The sequence below is a fragment of the Schistocerca cancellata genome, chromosome 5, assembly GCF_023864275.1.
Source record: "Schistocerca cancellata isolate TAMUIC-IGC-003103 chromosome 5, iqSchCanc2.1, whole genome shotgun sequence".
Taxonomy (NCBI): Eukaryota; Metazoa; Arthropoda; class Insecta; order Orthoptera; family Acrididae; genus Schistocerca; species Schistocerca cancellata.
Genome location: NC_064630.1, coordinates 834,709,763 through 834,718,577, shown reverse-complemented (window position 1 = coordinate 834,718,577; position 8,815 = coordinate 834,709,763).

Here is an 8,815-nt window from a genome sequence, read left to right as displayed (position 1 = left end):
CACATGCTATGTAGGCATCGAAACTAGGATAAAATTTAGAAAAAAAATAGTTATTGAAGGGAGTTAAAGACATAATGGGTGACGAGTTTCCAACTTGCTACATCTCAAGTTATGGATGAAAACAGTGAGTAACAAATTCCTACCTGGAATCTAAATTGTGTGTGTTTACAGTAGTAAGATTATCAAAAAGAATAATTTCATAACTCCATTATCTGCTACTGAATGGCAACAAATAATCGAAGACAATGGCACCAAGTGACACATTCAGTTGCTTGTTCCAGACCTTAAAAAAAATTGGTGGGATGTTCCCACTGAAACTTAAGAAAAATCCTGTAGGCAAATCAGAAAGGAAGCAAAAAACTGACAGAGAAAAGTTGTGGTACACCCTCAGACTGGCAAACATAAAATTTATTGTTCAGATACTGAATGATGAGGTGAAAGCAGCTATAGATACTGACTCTAAAAATTCAGTTACCTAGAGGCTAAACGGATTTACAGAAAGGAAGTGAAACTAGTAAAGAAATTGAACAATGTTAGATTCGTAGAAAAAACTCACAGTTTCTTCAAGACAGCATGGGACTTTCTCAATGAATACAGGACAAAACAACCTCTTGTTCAAATATCTGTAGTCCAAATGAATTTAATCAACAGTTTATAAAAATACTGGAAGGAGCTTGTACCTTAGCAGGGTGATTCTACCTACATCTGTTATGTTTTCAAGCCCTGCTAATACCATAATTATTTTTTTTTTTCCTTTCTCTAATTGTCTGCTATATTTTCATATATTATTTATATATGACCCAGTCACATTAATGTGACCCCATCAATGTTCAACACCAACATACACTTACCACCCACAGATGGCAGGTGGCAGCAATAGAAGTGGAGGGTATATAAAGCATGTCGGGTTGGATGCAGAAGACAGTATGGTCGTCGTCATAATGCAGAAATGGAACGATTTATCTGATGTCCAAATAGACACGCTCATTGGCTTTCGGACCGAGAGTGGAACTGTTTCCAAAATGGCTAAGTTTTTAAACTGTTCATGTGCCACAGCAGTTAAAATATACTGTAAATTGCAAAATGGTGCTATCCCAAAATGTCACCAAGGCAACTGCGGTGTGACACAGGCCATAGATGGCAGGAGTGAATGATGGCTGTGGAAATGTGCACAAGCCACTAGATGTGCAACTGCTGAGCAACTGATGACCCAAATAAACTGAGGGGCTGCCACCAGTGTCTCCTCAATGACAGTTCAGCGAATGTTGTTGCACACGGGCCTCTGCAGCAGCAACCTGCTTCACGCATCTGTGCTAACTGCTGCCTGTCAATGATGAAGGTTGGAATTTGTGAGCTAATACTGCAACTGTAAACCTACAGAGTGGTGACAGATCGCCTTTTCAGATGAATAATGTTTTATGGTCCATCATACAGATGGCCATTGGCATGTGTAGCCTTGCAACAATTGTTGGAAAGCTCCAGGCCAGAGGAGAAGTGTTACGGTCAGGGAAACGTTTTCGTGATTTTCACTGGGTGATCTCGTCATTCTGGAAGGCATAATGGAACAATGCAAGTATACTCCTGTACTTTGGAACCTTGTCCATCCCTACATGCAGCTTGTTTTTCCTTGGCATGATGGCATCTACCAGCAGGAGAATGTGACATGTCACACGGCTTGCAGTGCACGTGCATGGTTCAAAGAGCACCAGGATGAGTTTACTGTACTCTCCTGGTCACCATATACCCTGAATTTACATCCAATCCAGAACCTGTCGGACACCCCTCAATCGAGCTGTTCGTGCCGCGGATCCTCGGTTGTCAAACCTAGCACAGGTGGCCGAGACACTGAAGTCGGCATGGCTCTACATATCTGTCCGTACCTTCCAGAACCTCACTGACACTCCTCTTACACATCAGTGATGTAAAGGCGGTTTTTCAGGCTTTAGACTGGTAGTCACAGTAATGCAACTGGACTGTGTGTGGTGTTTGTACTGATATTCCAAAAGTGTAATTTAGCTTTCCCACATTTAAATTTATTGTTCACATATTCCTTTTGGCCAGGCCGATTCGAGAAGTAACGTTATTTTAGCTAAAGAGCATTTTAATTGAAAACTACTTTTATTTAAATTAGCACCATAGTTTGATACATGTAAAACTTTGTGAGCTAATCTGCATAATTCCATATGATGACACATACCACCGTAAAGCTAAGTACTCCAGTTTTCGAGTACCATATTTATTTAGCCTGAAACTACTTATCTTCCAAAATATATCTGAAGTTACAAGCTCCCTACTTACTTTTTATGCCCAGTAAAATGACCATCGTACCAACGAAAACAACTGACAGTGAATAAATGTGCATATCAGTGAAACTAAAATTGTCAACTCGTGTACGTTACTGAATGGAAATCTTGCAATAGTCATTAAGATTTCTGTAGTGCTATTTTTCCACAGATGGTTGATTGCTACCAAAGAAGCAACAAGTGGAGACAAACTGTGTCATATTAGTGACCTTACAAACGGTAGGTGAAGTACCTGACTTAGAAATAGAGCCTGAGATGTCTGTGAAACTTAAAACACAGTGTGTACGCAAAACTGATAAAATATTCTGCTGTGGCTGTCTACTTCAGACACTGTAGCGCCTACTGCCTCCCACCTCGTGTCCAACCAACACGGGATCCCTGCATCACAGGGCGTATATCCATCAGGAAAACCTACAACCTCTATGTTGTCAACACAAATATTTACCGGCAGCCACAACACAACACCAGGTCTACACCAACGGCCGCCAGGGAGTGCTAGCCATTTGCAGAGCCTGCAGAACAGCTTCACCAGAGATCGCAGCTAGCCCAGGAACTACTTTGATATGCCAACCACGGGACTGCGAATAGTTCCTGCAGATTCATCCACCAAACGGGCTTTATAGGGTGGCGCACTGCCGACAAAGGGCATTTCGACGCACCACTTCAAAGTATACAGAGCTGCCATCTGGCAGCCGTGGCCAGACGCCTCTTCTAGCTGGCCGATTTCTTGCGGATAGTCTCGGTATAATCAACTAACATCTTGACGCTGTAGAATTGTTTTATTGGGGTCTCTCCCTGTGAAGAGTCAGGTCTTTTCTGTTATTATATGTTATTGTATATTGGTGATGATCCGCACTTGGGATCGAGTCTGTTGTTCTTTTGGAGATTGTATTATTGCTTCGTTCTGGTGAGTCCAATAAATTGTTTTCGGACTTGTGTTTTCCACATTTCTATTCTGCTAGCACTGATGCTTCAGATTCATTCAAATGATGCTGTAAAACTGTACAGTTCATCAGTGAGTCCTGCTATTTATGGCATGTCCTACACTGTTCTAAAAAGGATAAGTGATGAAATTGTTCCACCACTAGCTAAGGTAATTAACAAATGCTTAACAACTGGAAAATGTTCAGACATCCTAAAATTAGCATGTAAAATACTTGTTTACAAGAAAGCAGAGTGCAATGAAGTCTAAAGCTGCAAGTGTACCTCCATGTCATAGTGCTGGCTAAGGTGATGGAATCTGTAATGACATGACAACTTGCAACATACTCTGAAAACAACAGCCTCTTTCATGATGTATAATACAGTTTCCAAAAGAACAAGTCAATGACAATAGCAGCTCTTGACCTGATTGTAAAAATGAATCGAGCATTTGAAGAGTCCACAGCACTGGTACTTTACGATCTTAGTAAGAACTTTGATTCCACTCCATATAAAGACCTGATTCCAAAGTCAAAATGCTGTGGAATTGGAGGCTCTGTCTTGGCAAGCCTTGAATTGTACCTGTCTAATAGATGTCAAGTCCAAGAAGCAGTCTTATGCAATGTTAGGTTGTGAGATGATGTACCGCATGGATCCATACTAGGACCTCAGTTATTTCTCATATAAGCTCAAATGGACACAGTCTACAGTTTTCAGATGATACATCATTGTTTGCTCATGGGAAGAGTAATATGTAGGCTGCACAACAAGCAGATGTTTTTCAATGAGGCTTTGGAGTGATTTAATGCAAAGAAACTAAAGAGCATTATAACATAACAGCACCCACTAACAGTCTACTAAGCTTTATTTCACAGCGACATCAGCTATGGACTGCTGCTGTGGGGCCACTCAGGAGGTTGCAGAAATAGGTTGTTGCTGCAGAAGGGAGCAATAAGGATTATTGCTTTGTTTTCTAAATTAGAATTTAAGACTGTTTACTGCCAATGTCTGTTCAACTGCCTCATACCCCTGAAGCTGAACCATCACACGTGCAGCAATTCCCCATCGCAACACCCAAAATTAGGACAATTTATACAAGACAAGTTCTCAACTGTAGTCCATTTCCCTAGCTGAGTGGTCAGTGTGGATGGCTGCTACACAAAAGACCTCTTTGATTCTCAGTACTGCCATGGATTTTTCCTCAGTGAGAGGACTGGTACAAGATGCACTCAGCCCTGTGATGCCAATTGAGAAGCTACGTGAATGAGAAGTAGCAGCTCCACAGTACAAAATGTTGGTGAATAACAGGAAGAGTAGCATGCTGATCAAATCGCCCTTCTGTCCTGCACGTACATGAAGCTTCAGGACAGGGGATAACATCGTGACCAGTTGACATCTCTTGTGCCTTCGAGGCCTGGACAAGTAGCTTATGAAAACATTTAGTACTCTACCGAACAGTGTTTTTTCTACCAACGGGAACTGTTTAAAGCAAAATCAAGTGACTTCAAAGAACATTCATTACATTCGGTAAATGAATTATTTTCTAGTGATAGAACAATGACAAACTAACATACTGTTCAGTGCTATGATATGTGCAACAATTTTGATATTATACTTTTAAATACATTATTATGCCTATTGTATTGTTGTAAACACTTCTGCATTAAGGAGACTGCTCACCAAGAAACAGGCACTTTCCAGACCCTTTCCCCTGAGTCCATCTCCCTCCTCACCCCAACGACACCCTGTACACCAACCTTCTACACATTCCCCAAAATCTACAAACCCAACAATCCTGGATGCCTCATCGTAGCTGCTATTGTGCTCTCACAACTGATTTTCCTTTGAAGAGAAGATATACATATAAATAGGCAACACAGCTGTGGGCACCTGCAATCTACATCTACATCTACATTTATACTCCGCAAGCCACCCAACGGTGTGTGGCGGAGGGCACTTTACGTGCCACTGTCATTATCTCCCTTTCCTGTTCCAGTCGCGTATGGTTCGCGGGAAGAACGACTGTCTGAAAGCCTCTGTGCGCGCTCTAATCTCTCTAATTTTACATTCGTGATCTCCTCGGGAGGTATAAGTAGGGGGAAGCAATATATTCGATACCTCATCGAGAAACGCACCCTCTCGAAACCTGGTGAGCAAGCTACACCGCGATGCAGAGCGCCTCTCTTGCAGAGTCTGCCACTTGAGTTTGTTAAACATCTCCGTAACGCTATCACGGTTACCAAATAACCCTGTGACGAAACGCGCCGCTCTTCTTTGGATCTTCTCTATCTCCTCCGTCAACCCGATCTGGTACGGATCCCACACTGATGAGCAATACTCAAGTATAGGTCGAACGAGTGTTTTGTAAGCCACCTCCTTTGTTGATGGACTACATTTTCTAAGGACTCTCCCAATGAATCTCAACCTGGTACCCGCCTTACCAACAATTAATTTTATATGATCATTCCACTTCAAATCGTTCCGCACGCATACTCCCAGATATTTTACAGAAGTAACTGCTACCAGTGTTTGTTCCGCTATCATATAATCATACAGTAAAGGATCCTTCTTTCTATGTATTCGCAATACATTACATTTGTCTATGTTAAGGGTCAGTTGCCACTCCCTGCACCACGTGCCTATCCGCTGCAGATCTTCCTGCATTTCGCTACAATTTTCTAATGCTGCAACTTCTCTGTATACTACAGCATCATCCGCGAAAAGCCGCATGGAACTTCCGACACTATCTACTAGGTCATTTATATATATTGTGAAAAGCAATGGTCCCATAACACTCCCCTGTGGCACGCCAGAGGTTACTTTAACGTCTGTAGATGTCTCTCCATTGAGAACAACATGCTGTGTTCTGTTTGCTAAAAACTCTTCAATCCAGCCACACAGCTGGTCTGATATTCCGTAGGCTCTTACTTTGTTTATCAGACGACAGTGCGGAACTGTATCGAACGCCTTCCGGAAGTCAAGGAAAATGGCATCTACCTGGGAGCCTGTATCTAATATTTTCTGGGTTTCATGAACAAATAACGCGAGTTGGGTTTCACACGATCGCTGTTTCCGGAATCCATGTTGATTCCTACATAGTAGATTCTGAGTTTCCAAAAACGACATGATACTCGAGCAAAAGACATGTTCTAAAATTCTACAACAGATCGACGTCAGAGAGATAGGTCTATAGTTTTGCGCATCTGCTCGACGACCCTTCTTGAAGACTGGGACTACCTGTGCTCTTTTCCAATCATTTGCACCCTTCTGTGCCAACCTGTTTATAGATCTAGAGGAAACCTTCCTAGCCTCCCAAAACTCCCAACACCTAGTCTAGATTAGATTTACTGATGGTGTGTTCACGATCTGGACTCAGGGCCAAGACATCCTATCCTTATTCCTTCATAACCTGAACACTTTCGCTCCCATCTGCTTCGGGTGGTCCTCCTCAAACCAACATGCCAACTACCTGGATGTTGCCTCCACTTCTCTGATGGCTCCCTCCACACGTCTGACCACATTAAACCCACAAACCACCAACAGTACCTGCATTCGACAGCTGCCATCCCTCCAAAACCAGAAACTCGCTTCGATACATCCTAGCCAACTGTGAATGACGTACCTGCAGCAACAGAATTCCCTTTCCAAATATGTTGAAGGTCTCATGAAGGCCTTCACAGACTGGCACTAACCCAAAAACCTTGCCCACAGACAGACTTCTCCTGCCATATCCTCATACACACCCTATCCTCCCACCACCCCCAAGCATAAGCTACGAAGGAGTGCCCCCTTTGTCACCCAGCATCATCTTGGACTGGAACAACTGGACCATATCCTTCACCTCATCTTTGATTAGCTCTCATCATGCACTGAAATGAGGGAAATCCTATCCAAGATCCTTCCCACTTCTCCTAAAATGGCGTTGCACTGCAAGCCAATTTACACAACGATAGTCCACCCCTATGCAATTTCCATTCCCAATCCCATGCCACAAGGATCATATCCCTATGGTAGATCAAGGTGCAAGATCTGCCCAGTCCACCAACACAGCATTGTCTACTCCAGTCATGTCACAAGCTTACTGTAACACATCACAGGCTGGGCCACCTGTGAAGGCAGCTTTGTGATAAGCCAACTCTGTTGGAAACACTGCACAAATTTTTATGTTGGTATGACTATAACCAGCTGCCCACCAGGATGAATGGCCACCACCAAACTGTTGCCAAGGACGAAGTTCATAACCCAGAGGCACACATACAGCTGAGTACAACATGCTAAATTTCAGTGGCTGCTTTACAACTGAGGCCATATGGCTCCTTTCCCCCACCACCTTCTCTCAACTAAGCAGGTGGGAACTAGCCTTACAACCCACCCTCTGCTCCCATACTTCCTCTTTTTCATCCCTGTCATGTCTCAATTCACATTATGCTCTGTGCAAAATTCTACGAGGCGGCTTCCTCTTTCATTCCTTACCCCCATTCCATATTCACCTACTACTTTTCCTTCTCTTCCTTTTCCTACTACCGAATTCCAGTTCCCCATGACTATTAAATTTTCATCTACTTTCACTATATGAATAATTTATTTTATTTCATCATACATTTCTTCAATCTCTACATCATCTGCAGAGCTAGGTGGCTTATAAACTTGTACTACTGTGGTAGCCATGGGCTTCACATCTATCTTGGCTACAATAATGCATTCACTATGCTGTTCATAGTAGCTTACCACAATCCTACTTTTTTTATTCATTATTAAACTTACTCATGCAACACTCTTATTTGATTTTTTATTTATAATCACCTGACCAGAAGTCTTGTTCCTCCTGCCACCGAACTTCAATAATTCCCTCTGTATCTAGCTTTAACCTATCCATTTCCCTTTCTAAATTTTCTAACCTACCTGCGATTAAGTGATCGGGCATTCCAAGCCTCGATCCATAGAACACCAGTTTCCAGATACAGTTGAATATGGACCAGTTTAACAAGAGGAATCTGATAACATAAAAGTAGCAAAATGTTATGAATTAAGTAATGTTGTGTGAGAATTGCACCTGTGTGTGTGTCTAAGAATACATAATGTTAAAATTTTAACAGTTTTTAAGCTGAATTTTCATTTTTTCACAATAGTGTAAAGTAGTCAAAGGACATGAAGCATAGTTGCTACTCACCATTTAGCAGAGACACTGAGTCACAGATAAGCACAACAAAAAGACTGTCACAAAATGAGCTTTCAGCCAACAAGGCCTTTGATGAAAATCAACAACTACCACAACCACAACCACAAGCACACACACACACACACACACACACACACACACACAGACAGAGAGAGAGAGAGAGAGAGAGAGAGAGAGAGAGAGAGACCACAGTCTCTGGTAACTGAAGTCAGACTATGAGCAGCAGCGTATGATAGGAGAGGCAACTGGGTGGGGGTAAGGAGAAGTCTGGGGTAGGGAAGGGAAGGATAGCAGGGAAAATGCTGCTAGTGGGTGCGTGCAGGGATGAGGTGGAGAGAGAATAGGGCAGCTAGGTGCAGTTGGGAGGTTAGACAGAGGGGGGGGGGGTGAGAGGGGCAGGGGGTAGTGGAAA